The sequence below is a fragment of the Caretta caretta genome, chromosome 3 (genome assembly GCF_965140235.1).
Source record: "Caretta caretta isolate rCarCar2 chromosome 3, rCarCar1.hap1, whole genome shotgun sequence".
Classification (NCBI taxonomy): Eukaryota; Metazoa; Chordata; order Testudines; family Cheloniidae; genus Caretta; species Caretta caretta.
Genome location: NC_134208.1, coordinates 154,012,823 through 154,038,644, shown reverse-complemented (window position 1 = coordinate 154,038,644; position 25,822 = coordinate 154,012,823). Strand labels below are relative to the sequence as shown.

The window sequence follows — 25,822 nt, the reverse complement described above, 5'->3', positions numbered from 1 at the left end:
TGAAAAAACCTGGCCAAATCCTAAAGCCTTCCCTACTCTCTCACAACTTCCATTGACTTCAATGGGAGTTTTGCCTGAGTGAAGATAGATTAAGGAACTTCAGGACTGGCCTCCCTGTTGTTTATACCATGTGTAGCATGGGCTCACAAGTGAAATGCATCTCATATACAGCCCTTTTCTCCTGTATTCACTGTAAGTACCTACACTGATCCCACAGCATCTTCTGCAGGGAACTTCTGTGTGTGGAAATTCCGCCTGTTGTCTGCTATGATCATCTCTCTGTATTGAGGGCACACTAGGGAGTCAGGAGAAGAGGCTATTTGAGGGAGTCCAAAGCTGTCCACAGTGAAACCTCACTATAAGCATCTCAGATGCGCAGCCTCAACTTTTGCGATCACTTTAGAAGGTGAATGAACAAGACTGTACTGGAAACCTTGGGGACATGTTTTAAAGACCCATTTCTAGTATGCAACTGGTTCTGCTGGTCCCATTGCATGGCCTTGTTAGGTTGCCCTCTGTTTGCATATGAGACGCAATGGATAAACTGGCCACTACCATGGCTGGGTGTGGAAAACACCTTTCATGACTCGGACCAAAACACTGGGACAGTTTCTGATCTCATACCAGTTTTGCACTGGTGAATCTCCATGGTGTTCAGTGAAGTTACACCAGTGTGAGAGCAGATTCAGATCTTGTGTGTCATCGGAATGGGGGAAGGTGGTCATTCTCTAGGGCATAAGCCGCCTTCTTCTTAGTGGAAGTTAAGGTGAAGCTTTTTGCACTTCCTGTGAAGCATGTGGTGCTGGCCACTGTTGGAGACAGACTAGTGGGCTAGGCGGACCCTGGATCTGATCTGGCACAGTGATTCTTATTTAAGAAGCCACTGAAAAGCTGTATTTCTATTTCTTTCCTGCAAGTACATTATACACCAACCCTCTTCTCCCCAAGCCAAAGCATTCTGCTTTTCCCCAGATCCATACAAGAGACTTCACCAAGTGGTGGAAGCAGAAGAAAGATCATACATGGTTGAGGTTTGGGGGGGGGGGGGACCAGTCAGTTAGCTGAAAGGGCTATCAAGCCCCTGGCTCATGATGATGATTAAACATTCCTATGCCATTCAGTACAAAGGAAGTTCTACTTGCAGCCAGCAGCATGCAAAATAAAATAAAATAAAATAAATAAAATAATCCCTTTGCACTCTCCTTTTGTTGGCACCGAAGCTACTCAAATATATCAAGGAAAGATTCTTCCTCTAGTATTAAACAATATGAATGGAACTGACAGTGCTATTAGATTGTTTTATAACTATCTCGGTAGTAACATTTTTGGCACAGTTGCCATTCAACAGCCCTTTGCAGCCTGGGTGTTTCCCTCTAAAATTTCACCTCTTTCCCCAACTGCCCCCCACCAGAGAACTGACATGCTTTCTGCCAACAAATGTTGAATGTTGCTTCTGAGGATTTAGCATGTCAGGCGGTGTCTACCCAGCTTAGGATTCTATTATTATGCAATGGCTTAGGAAGGCAGTGCTTTGCCACATAATTACAGAGCCAATCTGTATTAGGAGCAGGGGTTTGCAGCGCTCCTTTGGCACCAAGTATTCAACCCCCCTCCCCCATCCAAGACACTTTTATTTTTGAGTAGCTTATTTTTAGCATCTATTTTTCCCTTTGGACGTTTTGTTATTTCAGAAGTAGTGAGAGCATATTGACTTGTGTCTGCCAGGGTTCCTATGCAGCATAAAGCACTTGCTGTATGTTACATCTGCAGAAGAGGTAAGAAGAATTCCTGAAGCTGCTTGCTAGGGGGGTGGTGTGTGTGGATTTTTTTTTCCCCCCACTGCTTGTTTTACAAGCTTTGCAGGCTCTGCCATCTAGAGCACTTTGTGAGATCACTCCAGTTTGCTGTTTTTCCTTTTTCCAGCTCTGCGTGTGTGTGTGTATCCCTCTCGCTCACCCCGTCCGTGCCTACACCCCCCCCCCCACACACACACATACAAGATGAGCTTGCTAATATGAACGTGAAGACTTGCAATACCAAAATGCATGTGGTTCTTCTGGATTTTGCACTGGGATCAAAATCCTTGAAAAGCCTGCAGGCTGCTTAGCCGTCCAAGACTGGGGTTTTTAAATCAAGCAAGAAAAAGAACAAGTTATTCACTTGTGTGTGTGTGTGTGTGTGTGTGTGTGTGTGTGCGCGCTTTGGATTTTACTGAATAGGAGTCTCAGGGATTCACTCACTTGGACTTCACTGAATCAGGTTCCATCTGCCAGCAATGCTGGTTAGTCTGCGATTTGGGAAGCTGGAGATCAACCTAGGATTTTGTCTGATATTATCTCCTTTTGAAAAAGGATGCGTGGCATAGAAAGACGGTCTAAGTGCCTGTCTGAAATTATTGTACCGAACCAGGGATAAATGTTACTTCTCAAAGGTAAGTGCTAGGTTGTTTATACAGCTATATAGATACACATTCATATCTCTTTGATGTTAGGGAACCCTTCTGTGATGGATTTTTAAAGGCATTAGATAAATATATAACTTTATTATTAGTGTAGATAACATTTCTGTAGCAAAATGAACCTTAGTTTGGTTTCTGCTTCCCTCTTGGTATGAAAAGAGTTCAAAGGAATTTTTTTTAGTGTTGTTGGTATTTTTTTTTAAAAAATCTCTGATGTGATCAGATTGAAAGAGGTTTGGAGGGAAGAAGAATAATTTGGTTTGGATTAGAGGCAAAACCGAAAAATAGAGTAAGATGTGACTCACTTACACTTCCCGGAGGAATAATAATATCCTGTAAGGCTAAGGAAGAACTTTGCTGGACAGATAAACTCTGTGTATAAAAACCTAGAGTACAAGAACAGGGACCTTGGCAGATGTTGTAGGAAGAAATGGAAGGTAAAGGAACAGATGGGGGAGAAGAGGAGGGGTGGAGGAGGGAAGCTGGAACCAGGTTCAGTGTCTTGTCTCACAAAGGTTGGTGGTAAGGGTGAGGCTGTTGTTGCGGGGCATCCAAGACTGGCAAGGTGGACAGGTGGGGGATGGGTACTTTGGCAGGTATATGCCTTGTCATGTCAGTCTGATGTTGCCAGTTCTTGCAGGAAGTCAAATATCTGACAAGCTGGGCATTTGGGGGGGCATGTAAGTGATACGGTGGAGTAATATCAAACACACACATACATAATGCAACTAACTGTCATGCTAGAATTTAAAAACAAAAAGTGGAGATCAGCCATGTAGCCAGCAAGTTCAAACAGAAAGACTGGACACACTGAAAGACATATTTTTTTTTTTTAAATGAGAACTGGAAAGCTAGCGTACTGCAGAATTCTGGAACTCCGTGACAATCCCAACTACTCCACACCCAAAACAAACAAAGAACATTGGTTTTGCAGTAAGAATCACTTTGGGCAGGGACTCATCTCCCCTCTTTTCCAGGGAGGTGCCAAGGAGGCACCAGGACTGGTGGGTTATTTTCCATACTTTATTGTGGATATTAATAGAGAAGGTAACTTTGCACTATACTCAAAGAGGAGACAAGCTCTGGAAGACATAATATTAGTAGCTTAAGATTTGGTGCAGTTCCAAACAAATGCATTGATTACTGTATTATAAAGTTAGTTCTTTGTAGACTAGTCACCACTGCAAAGTCAACACTTGCCAGCAGGTACCACACAATTACCACAGTTATTTCCTATCCCTAGGGGGAAACCATGCCATCTCAAATACCTCTGTGCAGTAGGTGTTGACTTTCCAGTGGAGACCCTTATATGCAGAGAACACTATAATGAAGACTTGAGGGGACGGAGAAGGAGGGAGAGGCTGGTAATTACTCTTACTCTCATTGTGTCTTGGGCTTGTTACAGTTTCACTGTTCTCACTGTTTGGATGATTAGTTTGCAGTGTTTACAAATTGCAACGTAGGTGGTCTGTGCAATTTGCACACTCTCTGTTTTTAGCCAGCTTCATCACAATTGTGTAAAGCAAAGGAGGCTCCAAACCTCATCCAAATTAGCCAGCAGTTTTTGGGAAGAGAAGTATTGCAATGGGGATGGAGCTTGGGGGGGGGGGGGGGAGGAGACTCTCTGTAAACTGGATTAACATAGAAAGCTTCAGATGAGCAAGAATCTGCATCGTCTGTATTAAATATAATTCATGTACCCTATGTTATTCTCTCCTCTGTAGTACAACTATTTTCTGTTGCATCTTAATACTGTACAGTCTAGCTAGGTGCTGCTTAATATGCCAGTGTATCCAGTGCAGAGAGCAACAGAGTCAACCCTCCAAGCCTCTATTTGTTGCTTTTGCCCTCACCCTCTCCCACTGTTCAGAGCATTTGTGATTCTTGTCCAAATTCAAATATGGAGTCTAATCATTTAGTTTCCCCCGTATGGGAAATATAAACAGCGCATTTAGCATTGCTGCAGCAGCATCCGTTTTCCCTGCTCTTCGGAGATGGGATCAGAGCTGACAGCTCTTTGACAATACCTTACAAGTCATGTCACTCTGTCCTTTTGCAAAGCGCTGTCTGTTTGTTGACTGAAGTTTGAAATGCTGCAGGGGGAGGTTCCTTTTGGGGAGCATGCCAAAAAGAAAGGTGTGCTTCACAATGAATTTTGTATTTATTCAAAGACCATATGCCTCCATGTGTGGAGAAGCTGCCCTGAGAAACTGACTCAAATAATCAAGTTTTAGGAGGCATAGGTGGGGATTTTTTTTTAATATATCTTTAAAGTGAATTAATGTTGAGAAAAGTACCAGATCGAGAGCCCTGGAGACTAAATTCTGCCATTTATCCACCCAAAAGGTACAATGTGGCAGTGCAATCTCCTCCCTTACTGGGTCAGACCTGACCTACAAAGATCACATATAGGGTTAGAAAGATGATTCATTCCTTATTCAGTCCACATTTTGGGATCTCTGCTGAGATCCAAGGATGTCACTCACTTACATTTGTTTCAGTAGGGTGGTTGTTTTTTGTGTGTGTGTGTGTGTGTGTGTGTGTGTGTGTTGTGGACACCTGTTCACTAGGAGCTAAACTGAGAAGCAGCAACACATCTCACAAAGGCAACCAAGAAACCCTCAGACAGTAGCAACTTCTAACCGTGCCTATCAGCTTGAACCAGTGACCTAAAACCAACAGGCCAATTACTGTATCTCATTACCTCTTCCCTGAGCCCTCTGAGGTTTGATTTATCTTTTAAACTCAACTGGAGTATTGTGTTCAGTTCTGGGCACCACCTTTCAGGAAAGATGTGGGCAAATTGGAAAAAGTCCAGAGAAGAGCAACAAAAATGATTAAAGGTCTAGAAAATGTGACCTATGAGGGAAGATTTTAAAAATGGGGAAGTTTAGTCTGGAGAAGAGAAGACTGAGAGGGGACATAACAGTTTTCAAGTACATAAAAGTTTGTTAGAAGGAGGGAGAAAATTGTTCTCCTTAATCTTGGCGGATAGGACAAGAAGTAATGGGCTTAAATTGTGTCAAGGGCGGTTTAGGTTGGACATTAGGAAAAAATTCCTAATTGTCAGGGTGGTTAAGCACTAGAATAAATTGCCTGGGGAGCTTGTGGAATCTCCATCATTGGAGGTTTTCAAGAGCAGGTTAGACAAACACCTGTCAGGGATGGTCTAGATAATACTTAGTCCTGCCTTGAGTGCAGGGGACTGGACTAGATAACCTCTTGAGGTCCTTTCCAGTCCTATGATTCTGTGATTATCATGACCAAGGTTCCCACTAAATTGTCTGAATTTATATCTGCATGGCCCAGATATATCAATAATGGCAAGGTGCAGGTCCGTACAATGCTAGCTTTCTCGGAAACAGGGTGGGCTAGCAGCACAAGGCCCTGTAATAATAATAAATAAAAAAATCAAGTCAACCTCAGTGTGACAAAATACTTATTCTTGCACCAGCTGTCACTTTCCCATATACTCCGCCTCCACATTGCGTGGAGGGGGATTGTAGTAGGTTCTTCTGATTCTAATAACCCAAATTACCTTCTGTCTGGAAGGTTGCCAGAGCCCTGTGTGAAACTAGCAGATGTAAACATGTCATTAAAAGGCCCACAATGAGGCTGCACAGAAAACTGAAAAATATGTCGTTTAGAGACATCTTTATTTCTTCAGGAGCATCTTTCCCTCCCCCGTCTGCATAGAAATGGGATTTTAAAAACACTACTTCAGAATCCAATCTCTTCCTGCTACCTTATTTCCCACCTGAATGTTTATGACAACACCCTCATCTCCACTGCAACAAACTGTCAGAAACAGAGGGTTTTGTCTTCAGGTCGGGAAGTGAGTAGTAGACGCAACAAATGAACCTGTGCCAAGCAAACAGCATCTCCCCATACAAAATATCTGTTAAAAACAGAAGAGAAGAGACATACAGAAAAGTCCGATACAATGCTCAGTCTGCTGCCATTGACTTTAGAAAGTGAGTGAGGATGCTTGGCACTTCACAGGATCAGGCATTTAAAGCAGAATTGTCTTGTCAAAGTTTTCTGTGAGGTGTCAGTGGCTCTGGAAGTCTTCCTTCAGAATTCTTGCTTCAGCTCACAAAAGCTAATGCCATAATTGGATGTGCCTGCTAAGTGCCAATAGGCCTGCTAAAGGGACGGCTGGTATGGATGCTGGGATTCTGGATGTGGTAACTATGGGTACAATAAGGTCTATAATATGGTGTTTAAAAGGCCTCTGGTCATGACTCCTCTGAGCAGGCCTCTAATCCTACCAGCAGGTGTTGGGCTGTCATAGTAGCTGTGATGGGCAGGGGTAAGATAATGAGAGAGACCCTGGAATAGCAGTCCAATCCAGAGGCTTGGATTCTGCTTGGTTACAACATGAGAGGCTGGACTGGTGCATTCCAGTCCATGTCAGTATAGTGTCTAACAAGACGGAAAAGCAGGATTAAGGATGAGGTGAGTAGAAAGTAAATGATGGCTTATAGCTTCTCCTGCATTTCAGTTGTTTTTTGTTGTGCTGAAAAGCCACTTTAAAAAAGTATGTGAAAGCTCATTGCCGGATAATATTGGGCCAAATCTTTCCCTTGAAGCCACTGGAGTTATATAGAGATGAATATGGTCTCTTTATGTACAAAGCTGTGGCGAGATCTTGCAATGCTTCATTTGGATGATTCTAAAGAACTTGTCTGAGCCCTTTGATTTTCACACTGTTAGGTAAAGGATAAATTTCTAAAAGCAGCAATAAGATCACACACCATGTGGATTGGTGTGAGAGGTATTGAAGAAGTGGCCATCTGAGAAATGGCCGAACTATACGAAGTAGGTGAGAGAGTGATCTGATCTTTCACTCCTTCTATCATAACTTGTATTCATCTCCTCTGATAGGAGAGAGTCCAGAATGGCATAGAATCATAGAATCATAGAATATAAGGGTTGGAAGGGACCCCAGAAGGTCATCTAGTCCAACCCCCTGCTCGAAGCAGGACCAATTCCCAGTTAAATCATCCCAGCCAGGGCTTTGTCAAGCCTGACCTTAAAAACCTCTAAGGAAGGAGATTTTACCACCTCCCTAGGTAACGCATTCCAGTGTTTCACCACCCTCTTAGTGAAAAAGTTTTTCCTAATATCCAATCTAAACCTCCCCCACTGCAGCTTGAGACCATTACTCCTCGTTCTGTCATCTGATACCATTGAGAACAGTCTAGAGCCATCCTCTTTGGAACCCCTTTCAGGTAGTTGAAAGCAGCTATCAAATCCCCCCTCATTCTTCTCTTCTGCAGGCTAAACAATCCCAGCTCCCTCAGCCTCTCCTCATAACTCATGTGTTCCAGACCCCTAATCATTTTTGTTGCTCTTCGCTGGACTCTCTCCAATTTATCCACATCCTTCTTGAAGTGTGGGGCCCAAAACTGGACACAGTACTCCAGATGAGGCCTCACCAATGTCGAATAGAGGGGAACGATCACATCCCTCGATCTGCTCGCTATGCCCCTACTTATACATCCCAAAATGCCATTGGCCTTCTTGGCAACAAGGGCACACTGCTGACTCATATCCAGCTTCTCGTCCACTGTCACCCCTAGGTCCTTTTCCGCAGAACTGCTGCCTAGCCATTTGGTCCCTAGTCTGTAGCTGTGCATTGGGTTCTTCCGTCCTAAGTGCAGGACCCTGCACTTATCCTTATTGAACCTCATCAGATTTCTTTTGGCCCAATCCTCCAATTTGTCTAGGTCCTTCTGTATCCTATCCCTCCCCTCCAGCGTATCTACCACTCCTCCCAGTTTAGTATCATCCGCAAATTTGCTGAGAGTGCAATCCACACCATCCTCCAGATCATTTATGACGATATTGAACAAAACCGGCCCCAGGACCGACCCTTGGGGCACTCCACTTGATACCGGCTGCCAACTAGACATGGAGCCATTGATAACTACCCGTTGAGCCCGACAATCTAGCCAGCTTTCTACCCACCTTGTAGTGCATTCATCCAGCCCATACTTCCTTAACTTGCTGACAAGAATACTGTGGGAGACTGTGTCAAAAGCTTTGCTAAAGTCAAGAAACAATACATCCACTGCTTTCCCTTCATCCACAGAACCAGTAATCTCATCATAGAAGGCGATTAGATTAGTCAGACATGACCTTCCCTTGGTGAATCCATGCTGACTGTTCCTGATCACTTTCCTCTCATGCAAGTGCTTCAGGATTGATTCTTTGAGGACCTGCTCCATGATTTTTCCAGGGACTGAAGTGAGGCTGACTGGCCTGTAGTTCCCAGGATCCTCCTTCTTCCCTTTTTTAAAGATTGGATCAGATATGTAGATTCCTTAGCTGTTCTCTAGCCATGCTTGTCAGATGAGGTTAAGTAAACAACATACCAAGCAGAAATAACAATCCTCCCTTTGTGGCTGCCTGATGATGGGAATGAGGAAAGGGAAATAGGGTGATAACTTCAAACATAGCCATCTGTGGCCAAGGAAGAGGTGGGCTCTGGTATTAGTGGGTGGATGGCATCTGTGTGTGTTGAGGAGGAGATACTCTTTGCACCGTAAGTGATTTTAGCTGTCAACATGTAGATTTAATAAGGGTTCCAGTAAAAGTCCTTCTGGTGCTGAATGAAAACAAGGAGCAATTAAGTGGCAAAGGGAGAAACTGAGAAATCCTGTGTCATGGTTCTTTCAGTGTGCTCTATCTGGTTTGAAAACAACCCATAACAAACATCTGCCTCCTCAGAGATAAAAACAAAATCTTCCCAGTCATTTTAATAAACATTTGATCCCATTCCCTCCATGCATATTACTGGGAGTAGGTTTCTATGCCTGATGATCGGACAGTTCTGCACATTCTATACTTTAAACACATGAATCAAAAAGACACACAGAAAAAAACCATATTGACAGAGCATAAGTTACTTGGGTGGAGATGATTTGATAGATCTCCTAAACTGACTGTTGGCTGGCATTTTGTGAGAGTTATCTCAGATATAAGTGAACATTGCTGCTGCCTGATATTTACTGTATATTGGTTTTTAAATTACAGTACAACACTGATTCCTTGCTCTGAAAGTTCGGCCTGCACTTTCTCCCACCAGTCAGGTCAGGTGATTTATCTGTGCTAGAAGAGTTCAGTTTAAAAAAAGAAAAGGAAAAAAAAAAGGGGTCCAGCGTTTCTTGAGGAAGTGAAATCCTCCTTAGGATAGTTGGGTTTTGCAGGCTCCCTCTGACCCAAATATCCTGCACTTATTGCTCCAAAAATCTCAGTGCTTGAGGAAAAACCACTGTGGTGTACGTAGGTATTTTATAATCTCACGTGCCCAAGTAGCAGCAGGAACCATGAGCACTTGTGTTCAGCTACACTTGTCAGGCACAAGGCAACCTTTCCTTTTGGATGTGAGGGGCCTGGCCACAGCAGACAGATCTTTTGTGCCTTGTCTGTAGGTTAGATTACTCCAGTGTGGCCATCTTCAGGATGAGCCTGATGACCACTCGGAAGCTTCAGCTGCTGCAGAACGTGGCCACGGCTCTCTCCGAGAGGTGATTTTCCCCCCTCCCCACCACCACCAAGACAAGTGTAATCTGGTGCTCTGTAGTCTCTCTTGGATCCCATCCTACAAGGTGCTGGTTGCCTTCAAGTCAGTGGGAGTTGAAGGTGCTGCTAGGATGTCTCAGGAGATATATGGCTCCTTGCAGGGCCAGGGCCTTTGTAACGAGCCAGGCATGTGTCAGTAGTCACAGTGGAGCTGTGGTGACATGAATGCTCTGGCGAAGAGAAGGCCAGACTGGTAGCTGGTCAGAAAAGCAGGAGGATCAAGTACAGGTTAGAGATGTGACAGGGATTGGGGGAGGGACCAAGAAGGAAATTTGATAGGATGGGGGAAGAAAGTTAGTTATATGGCCCTTATCGCCATAGTCTGAGCACCTGGCTAAAATAAAGAAGGGCCTAGGACCTCACTTTTTCTTTTCTTTTTTTTTTTTTCAATTGTACTCTTGTGTGTGTAGCTCATTCCCACCTGAGCCGTTGTGGGTTGTTTTATTTATCGCTTCTGTTTAAGTTTGTATACGAATATGACAAATATATTCACGCCCTTTGTGTGTTCCCCTTTATTTCCAGCCTTTCCATCTTTCCTTCACCTTTCTGAATCAGTAAATAAATAAACAAGCTCATTCATTTCATTTCCCTTCTCCGAATATAAAGGGTTTATTTATCATCAGGACTCAGATGAGTCACCAGTTAATAACAATAACAATAATAATAATAATAATAAAAAGAGACTTCAATCCCTGTAAAACCTGGAACCCTGTTGCCAGGTTAACATGAGACAGGTCCTTTAAAACATGACAGGCCCATCTATATACAGTATGTTGTGTCTATACTTTTCCTACAGAGTGGCGTTGATAGGCTTATAAGTGCTAGCAATCAAATTCCTTGAATATGTGCACGCTGCACTTTTAAAAATATATACAGATAATCCTTCTCTTGCCTAATTCTGCAAATGGCATAACAAGGTCCCAGGAGTCTGACCGTGGAAACTGCCAGAGGATGCCCTTCCGCTAATACCACAGGATCTCGAAAAATGAAATTCACAACAATGCAGAGGGCCAGCATGAGTTCTACCTGTCCTGTGCCCTCAAAACAGAGCTAAAGTGGTGCATGAGGCCTTATGGTGGCTTTCCACACAATGGTCAATTTCACCCTCCCTCAGTTCCCTACTGCAAAATGAAACCGCTAAGGTAACAATTACTAGCTCAATTCGAAGACTTAAATAAATAAACCCCAAACCATTATCACTCCAGTCAAAATGGCTGCTGCATTCATCCCAATGGTGCTCACTGGTCAGATCCTATCCCATGACACATTCTGGTAGTGTAATATGATTTTTTGTATTGCAGTTTGCAGCTTAGTGATCTACCTGATACTGAGGAGGAGGGGGTAGCAATTGTGCTTGGCACTGTACAAACACAATTAGAGACTGGGCCTTAGCTTGGTGGCAGAGCTGAGAACAGAATTCACTCAGATCTCCTGAGTTCCAGTCCACTAGTCTCTAGACCCCACTGTTTCTCTTGCCCTTATGGACTGAGAGATTAAAAGCATCAATTAAAATAACTTTGTTTGGGGAAAATATTTTTCACTGCTTTCTTAATACCACACGCTGCATTAGCATAGGACTGCAATGGGCTTGTTGATGGTCTAAAATTGAAATTATTTCATAAAAGTCCTTGTTATATAAATAATGAGGCTGTTTTAAAAAATCAACTTTAGTATGTGTAGAAGGTCTGTCTGTCTGCGTTTATTGACCTGTAATATTAAAAACCAGTGAACTCTTCTGCTAAGCTGTTCTTCCCAAATATGACTTGCATTGCCTGCTTAGGGAACAGTCAACTTAAAAAAGCTATTTGATTGCCATGTTTCTGCAGCAAAATTAGAGTCCTGGAAACTTAGATTCATCTCCAGAAGTCTCTTTCCTGAGTTACATTGTTTCCAGAAGGGAATCCGCAGTGTGGAAGTCCAAAGTTGCACTGTTTTGTTTGCAGAATCTTGATTACAGGTTGTGGTGATAGAGAAGAAGAGAATAGTATGATGGGTTTTTTCTTCTAGATTCTGAGTTTGCAGAGCTGGCAGTTTGGAAAATTAGCTTTTGACTCTTAAATTGAGTGTTGCTATTATTTATTTGGTGTATGCAATCTGGTCAAGCCAAGAAAAAAAATGTTGCTCTGGAAGAGCATTGCACAACGTCCTCTTCAGAATCACTCCTCCGACTGTAATCACGCATTTTCATTTTTTAAATGAAATACGTTTAACATTCCTTAACTACATTCTAATAATATATCAATATGTAGGGTGTGATGGAACAATTTTTATAGTAGGGGTACTGAGAGCCCTTAAACCAAACTGTAAATTCTGTATATAATGGAAACCACTTCAAACCAGGGGGTGCGGCAATTCCAGCACCTATGTCAATATTCTAGGGATATACCTCTGGTGTCTGAGTGTTGCTATATTCTCAGTTGGAGTGAGAGAGAATTATTCACCTTTTCTTCGCAGAGTACCTTTGTATTTTGTCAAATGTGCAGTGTAAAAGTGTTCTTAAAATGAACAACATATGCTGGGTCATTATCCAAGACTGCTATAACATGAAATATATGGCAAAATGCTGGTAAAACGGAGGAGAAGACATAAAATTCTCCCCCAAGGAGTTCAGTCACAAGTTTGTTTAATGCATTTTTTTTTAACGAGTGTCATCAGCATGGAAGCATGTCCTCTGGAATGGTGGCCAAAGCACCAAGGGGCATACGAATGTTTAGCATATCTGGCACGTAAATACCTTGCTTTTAGGTGACATTGTAAATAAGAAGTGGGCAGCATTGTTTACATTTACATGAGATAAACTTGTTTATCTTAGCAATTGGCTGAACAAGAAGTAGGACTGAGTGGACTTGTAGGCACTAAAGAGTTGCACTGTTTTGTTTTTGAGTGCAGTTATGTAACACACACAAAAAAATCAACATTTGAAAATTGCACTTTCACAGTAGAGATTGCACTACAGTATTGGTGTGAGGTGAATTGAAAACTATTTTTATCATTTTACAGTGCAAATATTTGTAATAAAAATAATACGAATTGTACAGTGCTCACTTTATATTCTGTGTTGTAATTGAAATAATTATATTTGAAAATGTAGAAAAATATCCCAAAATATTTAATAAATTTCAGTTGGTATTGTTTAACAGTACGACTAAAACTGCGATTAATCGTGATTCATTTTTTAATCATGATGAATTTTGTAAAGTTAATTGCATGAGTTAACTGCGATTAATCAACAGCCCTACAAATAAACAAAAACGACAAAAAACTGATGAGCAATTTTGTGAATAAAAGCAGCATGTTTGGTTCCCTGTGATTCATAGCCTTATCTTATTTTTTCATCCAGATGACTGAACTCCATTTGCAAAAATATTTGTGCAATTTAAAAGCTTCAAGAACTCTCTTGCCCAGTGATTATTGGCCTGAAAATTTGTTCCAGAACCAATCACTTCCTTATTTTGTAGTTTATTTTCCTCTCTTCAGAGGCATTAGCCATCCAGTCAGGAAGCAGAAACAATATAGCTTGTGATTTAGTTGACCAACCACTCCATACAATGAAAAGCAAATCATGACTAGTAATATTAATACCCAGCTCTTGTATAACACTTTTCCTTAGTAGCTCTCAAAGCACTTGACAAAGGTTGTCTATACCATTACCCCTATGTTTGAACCATGCTGAAAATTCTCTCTAACTTCTATTTGACAAATAATTATGACCAGTTGATATGTATGACTGAATCAGAATAGAATCACAAATCATTTGCTATACAGATACAGTAAAGGCTAAATTAATAATGAATATTGATTGAAATCAATGACTTTGACTAGTATTAAACATAAAGCAAAAGGCTATACATCAGGCAACGTATCTTAACAGTGAGATCTGTTAGACTGTGGAATATCTCTGAAGGGAAGAGCTGGCAATGATATCTTTTGGGATATTTTCAGGTGGACAAAACGAGAGAGAGAGAAGGATGGCTTTGTGGATAAGGCATTTGTCTGGGACTCCTGAAACACCACACCTGGGTTCATGTTCTGGTGTTGCAAAATGCTTCCTGTGTAGCTTTGGGCAAGTTGCTTAATTGCTGTGTGTCCAGGTTTCCCATCTGTAACTGGGGATAATATTTCTCGCAACACTCCAGTGAGGTAAAGAATTAATACATCAATGTCTGCAAGGTGCTTGGATATTAATGAAGAGGTGTATAGAAATAAATAGAATGTACTATAAGGAACTATTGTGTGCTGGCAGTAGGATGGACATAACTACCTAATAAACAGAGCTGGTAAAACATTGTTTTCAACCAAATAATTTTCCTGGTGAAGTAGGGTGGCTGTGTGTTTCTTTAAAAATAAATAAATAAATAAAAATTGACAGTAATTGGAGACTGTCAATTTCACCTAACCTTTTTTTTATTGGAAAAGTTTGAAAAAATGTTTTTGTTTTGACTGAAAAATGTTTCCAAATTTAAATGTTTTTGAACTTGTGTTCTGTGATGATTTTCACTATTTCAATAGTCCTGTTTTGGAACAAATGTTGAAATACTGGAATATCCCACAGGATAGAAATTCTGTTTTGGACCAGCTCTGTTAATAATCGAACATAGCCAAAACTCTTCCCTGAACTCCTGGTGAAATTCAACCCTGATCTGAACAGTCTCCACGCTGGTTTGGGGTGTATCATAGTCATACAAAGAGATTCCTCTTTCTTTGTTGAATTTGTGTTTTATTCTCTCTGTTGTTCATCTTGCCCTAGTGAATCTGTTCCCTGTGGATGGTTATGCACAGAGGGGATATGAAGTTTAACCAGTTCTCCCTGTGGATGGTTATGCACAGAGGGGATATGAAGTTTAACCAGTTCTCAGAGTTGTAAAAATATTGTTGAGGTTGCTTTACGGCTGACAGGGCTGCTGGTATGAGGAGAAATGGTAATGAATGCTTTATACCCTAGCTGTGAGTTTGGGTCCCATCTGTCAAAGTAAGTGAGGCTGGTGATGGTCATTCCTAACCCCTGTAGAGTGCTGCCTTTTGAAATCTAGTAGTACTGAGGTGGAGGGAATGATCAACAAGGAACTTCAAAGAGCAGACTCGAGGCTTAACAGTTGGTGCCGCTGTGTGAGTGGATACATACAGAAAGCAAACACAAGGGATGACAGCTGGAGAAAATTCTTGAGGTGCAGGAAGAACTGCATATGGCAGTTCAGCAGCCTCTATTATTAAAAAGGTTGCCTGGCGCATGGTGTGCATTATCGTACACTTGAAAAAGGAATATAAATCCCAAAGCTATCCCATTTTAAATGTGCTAGCAACCATTTTTATCATCCAAAACAGGTGATTTCATTCCTCTCAGCCAAGGAAAAGGGGAACAGTGGCTTCTCCAGCTGCTGTAAACTATACTGCCCAAGCCAAAATCGTCATAGCATGCAGGGCTTTTCTGGACTAGTGTTGCGACATGACACCAGTACCATATTGTAGTAAAAACGCTTCACACTCCTATTCAAGGCTATTCATCTGCTATTCAAGGCTCTCAAAGTGCTTAGCAAATATTAGTGAATTAATCCTCACTAAATCCCTTTTTTTTGGGGGGAAAGGGTGGATCAGTATCACTATTTCCATTTTAGGGGGTAGGGAAATGGAGGCCCAGAAGTTTAAGTAACTTCCCAAGGTCACATACCACATGTATGGTGGAGCTGGTAATCAGGTTACCTGACAGAATTTTGTGTTCAGTCATGCTTCCTTCACACTGCTGAACCTTAACATGCTGTGCTTTGGTTTCAGCCTGGCAAACCTGGGGCTTGTTTGTGTAAGCAGAGTCAGGATGAGCTCCACCCTGACATCTGGTGGTGAGGTGTGGCAAGTTGTGGAAAAGAACTTCAGGGGCTGATCTCATTTGCATAGGCACACCCACCCCACCTAGAATGAGGCCATAACTGCCCAAATGGTCACTTTGGCTGTTGTGGGATCCCCAGTGTCTCTGTTATTGGGGCAGGAAGAATAAATTGTTATTACCCTGATTATGGGAAGTGTGCTTGGAACTGGACTTCGCCTTTTGTTATGATGGAGGGACTCACCATCAACTAAGTAGCACTCACTAGGCAAGGGACATGGGTTCCAAAACTCTGTGAATGGAGAGAGGCTTGAGACAGGTATTAGTGCCTGGTGGTGTGGGCCCCTTTGTGAGGGCCTGAAGCACCAATTGCACCTCTGTCTCTCTCCACTGTGGAATGTCAGAGCTAATTTTGGGTCTATTAAGAGTCTTGCTACAGGTACTGTGCTGAATTCACTTTGGCCTTATAGTGCACCAGCACTACTATGAGCTGAAATCACTGAGCACTGTGTCAAGTAGTGGGGAGCCGGAAGATCTAGAGTGCAGTGGTGCTGTTCGTGGATAGGCTGGCGGAGTGTTTGTGAGACAGTGAGGCGAGCTGTGCAGAGCGGAGCTGTTCGTGAGATGGCGAGCTGTGCAGAGTGGAGCCGAGCGGAGCGGAGCCCTGTGGGGCAGTCAGCTTCAGGTCATGTAAGGTGCCCCTTACTTCTTTCCCCCACACACAGGCGCATTTTTAGCCAGACTGGGGAGTAACACTCTGCAGATGAACTTTTGAACTCTGGGGCTGGACTTTTTAGACTGCGGGTGATTTGTGGATTGCTGGACTTGAGACGTTTGGGTTCTGGGACTCAAGAACCCTAGGGAAAGGATGTGGCCCAATTTGCTGGGGTGGGTCTTTGCTCATGGTTTGGTTAATGAACACTAGTTGTGGTGTTTCCCCAATATAATGCTGATGTCATTTACCTCATGTTATTAAAGATTCTCTGCTACACCGAGACTCTGTGCTTGCGAGAGGGGAAGTATTGCCTCTTTGAGGTGCCCAGGGGGTGTGTAAAATTTTCCCAGGTCACTGGGTGGGGGCTTGAGCCAGTTTTGCATTTGCTTTGATGAGAGGGAACCCCTGTGTACTGAACCCGGCCCTTGCTGCTATCAGCTTGGCCTGGCAGAAGGATTACATTTGGATGATCAGGACACACTTTTCCAAACTGGGTAATTAGAAATGACCCCCAGTGCCTGCCATTTCTAACTCCCAAGAGCTGTATTTCAGTCACATTGGGCCTGACACTCTAAGCACTCTGCACAGTCATGGAGTTTTACAGCCAGAAGGGACCACCAGATCATCTAGGAAGTTACACTCAAGTCAGCTGGAACTCCACTCGTGAAGCACTTGCAGAGTTTGGCTCTTTGCTAGCACCACAATACTATGCTCTAGAGCAAATGTCTGAGATTTACCACAGCAAAGTCGTGAGTTACAGCCCACAAATATGATTGCTATATAAATTGCACACATTTGTGGGGAACCACAGCTAAAACCCTTGTCCCTCAACTCCCAGGACACAGGATTCCATCAGTAGCGACAGTATCCTTTCTTTGTTTCTCTGAGCCAATCACTGGGGGGCAATGTCATTCACTGCTGAGGCAAACAAAGCCAGTATATTAGTATTTCATGAGGTGATGTAGCAGAATGGGGGTGAAATAGCTTTATTTAGTCTGATCTTCTCAGTGCAGTCAGATTTTTAAAATATTACACATGGTGATGAGCAAGCTGTTTTAGATAAAATAAGACCCATTAAACCACGTTGTGTGTTTGTTAATATTTAGGGGGTTTTTTTAATCAATTTTTTTTTTGTGGCTGTCTGTGGGATCCAGCCAAGACTAGAGCTGGAAATGCTCAAACGGTACACTAATGGCTACTCCCAGGCTGTTTTTCTAACTAGTGGTACCAGAAATCTTGCAAAAGAGATTCCAACCCAGTTTTTTCAAGACCCTCTCTAGCCTGCATTGCAGACAAAAAAAAACAACAAAAAACCCGGGGTCAAATTCATTTCTGGTGCAGTGCCATTGACATCAGTGGGTTACACCAGGAATGGATTTGGCTAAAGAGATGCTTAGCGTTTAGATAAGCATTGATTATGCATCTAGACTTTTGGGTGCATCTCTGACCCAAAGGTCCAGAGTGCGAGATGTGCTTTGGCTCGTGATTGCAGATTCCCTTCAGCGTTTGGATGAAAATCAAATTGTTTGCGGTGAGCAAGGAGTTACAGCACATGCATGAACCCGGGCGGGGAAGTGGAGAGATCATTCAGTGCAGCTTGCCAAGGGGGTGCTAAGGTGATGAGCATGGTAAAAAAGCACAGCGAGAGAGAGGTAGAATATGGTGGTTTGGGTGTCATTTTCCCTAAATTAATTTTGCCACAGCTGTTTAACTTCACTCTAAAGACAGCAAGTGGGCTCACTGTAGACGAGGGGAGTGAAGGGTGAAAAAAGCATAAAGTGGAGAGAGACAGAGTGTTGAGGCGCCAAAGAAAGTTAAGTGACTGTAGCGCTAATGATCTTGTTCAGGTCTATGAGCAGCTGTTGCTTTTTAGCTATTCTCTTTCTCTCCCCCCCCCCCTTTCTTCTTCAGTATGGAATGATATTTGATTATCTGACATCCAAGGGCAGGCAATTCCCTACTCTTCTTGTCCCCTCCCTTGTGCCTTTTGAAGTACATCTCTGACTATGCCAATACTTTGCTTTTGGAATATTGTGGTTAGTATTGGTCAGACATTTTATGTCTCAGTACACAGAGTGTCACACTAGGAATATCATGTGGGGGAAAGCATCAGTTTTCAAAGACTACCTGTGTGAAGTAATCTTTTGAAACAAGCTGTGAACAAAGCAAGCTGGACAGGAAGGACACTAGTATGTTAAAACAATAACCCACACTGTTCCAAAACCTGAATATCAGAGTTTTGGGCTGCTATTTTATTCTTTCCAGCCCAACCTTATACCTCTGTCTGGCCATCCAGTAGTCCCTCTAACTTCCCTTGTCTCTAAGGAGGGAGGGGAGTTGGTGAAAATCAGCAAAATAAATTTTAAGTTGAAAATCAGAAGAAAACCCTTCCCAAATCTAAGTCTATTCGGCTGTGGAACAGCCTAAAGGAAAGCAGTGGGAGCCCCATCTTCTGAGTCATTTTAAACCATCATAGGATATTGTACTTGACAACATACTGTAGGATGCCCTCTTGCACTGGCAGAGAGGTGATATATGTCGGTCTGAAGCCATAGTTTGGTTAGATTGTTACCTAGATCCTCTTGCTTAAGAGACTGCTACAGTTGCTGCATTCAGTCTTTGCAGGTTGTCTGTGCATTGCTTGTAAGATGCTGGGAATTCAGCGCAGATAGAGGGACCAGAATATTTGAGTAGATCTCTTGCCATATTGACTCATCCGTAGAGCTGAGTCAATAACTAACTGATTTTTCAGTTTGGTGGCCAAATGGAAATCTGGGGTGTGGGAAGTTTCATTTTTAAAAAGTGTCAGTTTGGGTTTTTGCCAAAATGGGGGGAGGGAAAAAACCCACTCCTAAAAAGGGATTTGAAATTATAGTAAATGTTTCATCTAACCCAAAAGGAGGTGTGGGGGTGTGTGGGTGTGTGTTTTGGTTTTCATTTCATTATGGCTGAGTGTTTGGGTTTTTTTACCTTTTAGAAATTTAGCTAGATTTGTTTATTTTTTTAAACAAAAAAATAATCTCAATGATGAAACAAATCCATTTGGATTTTCCATTTATTTATTTATTTATTTATTTATTTATTAAATTCAGACGACAAATTCAACCCAAATTCACAAACAGCTTCAGTCTGAAATTGCATTTTATGGTGAATTTATTATTTGACCAAACATTTCACCTAGTTTTGCTGAAGAGTAAAAATTTTACTGGCAGTAAGGAGGAAAATTTGCACTTTAAACCTTTCCTCAAATGGGAAGAGGTGGCCAGCGCTACGATTAACTGATCAATTTGAAAAAGAAGCTATGCTGTTAAACAGGTACTTTAGAATTGAAACCAGCTTCTGTGATAGGAAGTAAAACACTTGCTCTGAAGATCTTGAAAAGATGAGGAAGATGTGCTATAAATTTCAATAGAACTATTGTGTGTGTGTGTGTGGAAAAACACTTTATCCTTTAACCACAGCCTCCATTGAGAGGAATGCATACTCCCAGAATTCCCCAGGCATGCAGGTGAGAATGTTCAGTGTTACACTCCTCTATCAGGGGGATAACATACATTCTCCTGTTTGGCTGACCAGCTCAATGGCAAATTTGGAAAGTCGAAGGAGACACAATTCTGGGGGCAGCCAGGCCAAAAAATTATTTGTCAAAATTGTTCATTAAATTGATTTGAGGAAAAGCAGGAAATTTTTATGGACAACTTGCAATCAGGAAAACAGGTGAAATTCATCTAATTACATGCTACAGTTTAGTTGCTTATCTCTTTCCCACATACATGCTCTCACGTACACTTTCTATACAAAGGAAAAAAGTTTAAGTCCCTGAGCTAAACTCCACCATCTGATACAAGTGCACAACTTCCCTTAACTGCAGCAGCAAGACAATCAAATTTCCGCATCAGAGGCCAGTTCAGATTTGCGGGCACTCCTCTGAATTGTGAGGATTAGAATCAACCCCTAGTGATGTGGAGTGCATTCCAGCCTCAGTTACCCAAAACAGGGTCTTGTCCCTTACCGTCTATTAGTTGCATTGATGATTCCCTTAATTACACAAATATATTGAGTGTCGTGCCCCCCTTCCCCCTCCGACATTCAGGTAAACAAAGTTGCAGCCTGTGGAAAAATTCCTGTTTCTGACCCCTCTGCTCTGAATTTTCTGGACTCTGCACGCAGCCAACAAAATTGTATTAACTTGTTTTCTTGATTATTATTTTTTTAAGGCTGCTAATAACTATAGTAAAGATGAGAAGCAACTATAAATCTTCTAAGGCAATCATTGTGATTAGTATATGCAGTCCATAAGAGAAACAAGTACAATAGTGGTCACAAAATATAGAAGGTTTCAGAGTAACAGCCGTGTTAGTCTGTATTCGCAAAAAGAAAAGGAGTACTTGTGGCACCTTAGAGACTAACCAATTTATTTGAGCATGAGCTTTCGTGAGCTACAGCTCACTTCATCGGATGCATACTGTGGAAACTGCAGAAGACATTATATACACAGAGACCATGAAACAATACCTCCTCCCACCCCACTCTCCTGCTGGTAATAGCTTATCTAAAGTGATCATCAAGTTGGGCCATTTCCAGCACAAATCCAGGTTTTCTCACCCTCCGCCCCTCCACACGCAAACTCACTCTCCTGCTGGTAATAGCCCATCCAAAGTGACCACTCTCTTTAAAATGTGTATGATAATCAAGGTGGGCCATTTCCAGCACAAATCCAGGTTTTCTCACCCCCCCCACCCCCATACACACACAAACTCACTCTCCTGCTGGTAATAGCTCATCCAAGGTGACCACTCTCCCTACAATGTGAGGAGAGTGGTCAGTTTGGATGAGCTATTGCCAGCAGGAGAGTGAGTTTGTGTATGTATGCGGGTGGGGGGGGGGGGTGAGAAAACCTGGATTTGTGCTGGAAATGGCCCACCTTGATTATCATGCACATTGTAGGGAGAGTGGTCACTTTGGATGAGCTATTACCAGCAGGAGAGTGAGTTTGCGTGTGGAGGGGCGGAGGGTGAGAAAACCTGGATTTGTGCTGGAAATGGCCCAACTTGATGATCACTTTAGATAAGCTATTACCAGCAGGAGAGTGGGGTGAGAGGAGGTATTGTTTCATGGTCTCTGTGTATATAATGTCTTCTGCAGTTTCCACAGTATGCATCCGATGAAGTGAGCTGTAGCTCACGAAAGCTCATGCTCAAATAAATTGGTTAGTCTCTAAGGTGCCACAAGTACTCCTTTTCTTTTTGAAAATACAGAAGGTTTATCCTTGATGCCACCAATAAAAGCAAGCTATTTGTGAATCCCTGGCGTCTGTTACATCATTCATTCATGACTTTATTTAGTTTTCTCTGTGGCTTAACAAGACTGGTGGAAGGGAAGTAGTTTTGGGGAGTAATTGGCAATTCACACTGTAATCATTAATTTTATAATTAGTCATTCAAACTAGAGATGGGAAAAGTCCCATTGTATTGTTTGGTCTATCTCCTTGGGCCGACACAGGAGTGAAACTGGCAGCATGCTTTCTGGTTTTCTTTCCAGTCTAGTTTTAAAAATCTTTTGAGCAAGGATTTTTTTGGGGAGTTTTTTTTTTAAAGTTACCATCTAGGCAGTGTCTCTTAGTGGAAAGAGCGCTGCACTGGGACTCAGACAACACCCTGCTCTGTCACGGTCCTACTCATTGACCACAGGCAAGTTGTTTCCTCTCCCTGTGCCTCAGTTTCCTTATGTGCAGAATGAGGATAATGATACTGTTGTTGTTTGAAAGTGCTTTGAGATTGACTGACTGTCTGACAAGAGCAAGGTAGTATTGTTTGTTTAACTCTTTAACAGTCACACATGAACACATGTGCATGCTGCCATCTTCTTTCTTTGTTTGCATCCCCTGCTGTGTTCTGCACTTTAGGTTGTAAATGTTTTAGGGCAGGAATATTTCATTAGTCTGTGAAGTGCAACCTTTTGAGTTGCGATATGCAAGTAATACCATACAGGTAGAGCAGATGGTTAACTAGTGACAGCAAAATGACTACTTGCACTGGGTGACTTTACGTCTTGTACTTTTTCCAGTTTGCCCAGGGCAGCCCATTTGGGCACTGAAGGCGCAAAAGCTTGACTTCCGTGCCCATGTTGATGCTGACTCTTCTGGTTTGCCTCAGAATATCATGGTGACTCTGGGACTGCCCCAGGTGGGTTTTGGCTCCACTCATACCTGGACACATTCTGAATCTGGTGTTCAGAACGGGGCTGCATTGGGGAAGCAGTAGTTACTACTTTTTGTCCTGGGCATGAAGCAGAAACCACTTTCAGTGGCACTGGTCAGTAACCTCCTGGCAGTGGATAAGGGTGAAATACCAATACTAATTTGACTAGCTCTGTCCGCATCATTGATCATGAGAGGTTATTGGCATTAACGTGGTCTCTGGCTGGAGTGTATAATTAGCCCTTATGTGGCTTCACTCCTTTTTACATGGAAGTTGTACTCTGTACATGCTGTTAGTTACTGTTTCTCTATAAACTCCTACTTTACTTACCATCCTGGGCTTGCTTCTAAGTACGGTACCTAAATCCCTTTGGACAAAGAGGCTTAGGCTTGTAAATTGGTTACACATTGCAACACTGAGCACAGCAATGGCTAAATTACCTTTAAAAAATCTGGGTCCAAGTACTTTGTTTCTTTAGCAATTTCCATCCAAGGACCTCAAAGTACTTTACAAACATTTATGAATTAAGCCTTTCAATTTCCAGGGAAGGGGGCAGTACCACTAATTAAGATGAGTGGCAAAGTGACTTGCACAAGGTCACCCAGAAAATCTGGCAAAGTTGTGAATGGATAACAGGTTTCCTGACCTCCAGCCTTGTGCCTTAACTATAACCTTCCTTCCTTCCCCCTTCCTGTTATGAGACTCACATGTAAATAAGAGGTGAAAATAATAGTGTATATATATATATGTTTACCCATGATCCAGAATGGTTCTGATGTACTAAGATATGAAAATGCTGTTTCATTAGACTGCTTCTCTTCCCTGTACTTCCATGGATAAGTCTTTCCCTTGTTAGGTTTTCATAACTCTTCAGCTGTTTCAGAGTAGCAGCTGTGTTAGTCTGTATTCGCAAAAAGAAAAGGAGTACTTGTGGCACCTTAGAGACTAACACATTTATTTGAACATAAGCTTTTGTGAGCTACAGCTCACTTCATCAGATGCATGTAGTGGAAAATACAGTGGGGAGATTTATATACATAGAGAACATGGAACAATGGGTGTTACCATACACACTGTAACCAGAGTGATCACTTAAGATGAGCTATTACCAGCAGGAGAGCTGGGGGAGGGGGGAAACCTTTTGTAGTGATAATCAAGGTGGGCCATTTCCAGCAGTTAATAAGAACGTCTGAGGAACGGGGTGGGGGGAGATGACCCATCCACTCCCAGTGTCTATTCAAGCCAAAGTTAATTGTATCCAGTTTGCAAATTAATTCCAATTCAGCAGTCTCTCGTTGGAGTCTGTTTTTGAAGTTTTTTTGTTGAAGTATTGCCACTTTTAGGTCTGTAATCGAGTGACCAGTGAGATTGAAGTGTTCTCCAACTGGTTTTTGAACGTTATAATTCTTGACATCTGATTTGTGTCCATTTATTCTTTTACGTAGAGACTGTCCAGTTTGACCAATGTACATGGCAGAGGGGCATTGCTGGCACATGATGGCGTATATCACATTGGTAGATGTGCAGGTAAACGAGCCTCTGATGGTCTGACTGATGTGATTAGGCCCTATGATGATGTCCCCTGAATAGATATGTGGACACAGTTGGCAATGGGCTTTGTTGCAAGGATAGGTTCCTGGGTTAGTGGTTCTGTTGTGTGGTGTGTGGTTGCTGGTGAGTATTTGCTTCAGGTTGGGGGGCTGTCTGTAGGCAAGGACTGGCCTGTCTCCCAAGATCTGTGAGAGTGATGGGTCGTCCTTCAGGATAGGTTGTAGATCCTTGATGATGCGTTGGAGAGGTTTTAGTTGGGGGCTGAAGGTGATGGCTAGTGGCGTTCTGTTATTTTCTTTGTTGTGCCTGTCCTGTAGTAGATAACTTCTGGGTACTCTTCTAGCTCTGACAATCTGTTTCTTCACTTCCGCAGGTGGGTATTGTAGTTGTAAGAATGCTTGATAGAGATCTTGTAGGTGTTTGTCTCTGTCTGAGGGGTTGGAGCAAATGTGGTTGTATCGTAGAGCTTGGCTGTAGACGATGGATCATGTGGTGTGGTCTGGATGAAAGCTGGAGGCATGTAGGTAGGAATAGCGGTCAGTAGGTTTCCAGTATAGGGTGGTGTTTATGTGACCATCGTTTATTAGCACTGTAGTGTCCAGGAAGTGGATCTCTTGTGTGGACTGGTCCAGGCTGAGGTTGATGGTGGGATGGAAATTGTTGAAATCCTGGTGGAATTCCTCAAGGGCTTCTTTTCCACGGGTCCAGATGATGAATATGTCATCAATGTAGTGCAAGTAGAGTAGGGGCGTTAGGGGACGAGAGCTGAGGAAGCGTTGTTCTAAGTCAGCCATAAAAATGTTGGCATACTGTGGGGCCATGCGGGTACCCACAGCAGTGCCGCTGATTTGAAGGTATACATTGTCCCCAAATGTGAAATAGTTTTGGGTGAGGACAAAGTCACAAAGTTCAGCCACCAGGTTTGCCGTGACCTTATCGAGGATACTGTTCCTGACGGCTTGTAGTCCATCTTTGTGTGGAATGTTGGTGTAGAGGGCTTCTACATCCATAGTGGCCAGGATGGTGTTTTCAGGAAGAGCACCGATGGATTGTAGTTTCCTCAGGAAGTCAGTGGTGTCTCGAAGATAGCTGGGAATGCTGGTAGCATAGGGCCTGAGGAGGGAGTCTACATAGCCTGCTGTCAGGGTGCCAATGCCTGAGATGATGTGGCATCCAGAGTTCCCAGGTTTATGGATCTCGGGTAGCAGATAGAATACCCCAGGTCGGGGTTCCAGGGGTGTGTCTGTGCGGATTTGTTCTTGGAGCTTTTTCAGGGAGTTTCTTGAGCAAATGCTGTAGTTTCTGTTGGCAACCCTCAGTGGGATCAGAGGATAATGGCTTGTAGCAAGTGGTGTTGGAGAGCTGCCTAGCAGCCTCTTATTCATATTCTGACCTATTCATGATGACGACAGCACGTCCTTTGTCATCCTTTTTGATTATGATGTCAGAGTTGTTTCTGAGGCTGTGGATGGCATTGTGTTCTGCACGGC

The 25,822-nt window shown here is 42.6% G+C and overlaps 1 protein-coding gene across 6 annotated transcripts in view; it reads left to right on the top strand.

Moving 5' to 3' along the window:
• The first annotated feature begins 1,573 nt into the window (after window positions 1-1,573).
• LRFN2 (leucine rich repeat and fibronectin type III domain containing 2) overlaps window positions 1,574-25,822 on the top strand; it is a 218,884-nt gene continuing 194,635 nt past the window's right edge. For 2 of the 6 annotated variants that reach the window (XM_048843455.2, XM_048843456.2), the window contains exon 1: window positions 1,882-2,431. The gene's annotated coding sequence lies outside the window, so the exon portion shown is untranslated. Of the gene's footprint in view, window positions 1,776-1,879; window positions 2,432-3,778; window positions 3,823-25,822 lie in introns of those variants that run through there. The other 4 variants (XM_048843453.2, XM_075127040.1, XM_048843450.2 and 1 more) reach the window with 4 other exon arrangements.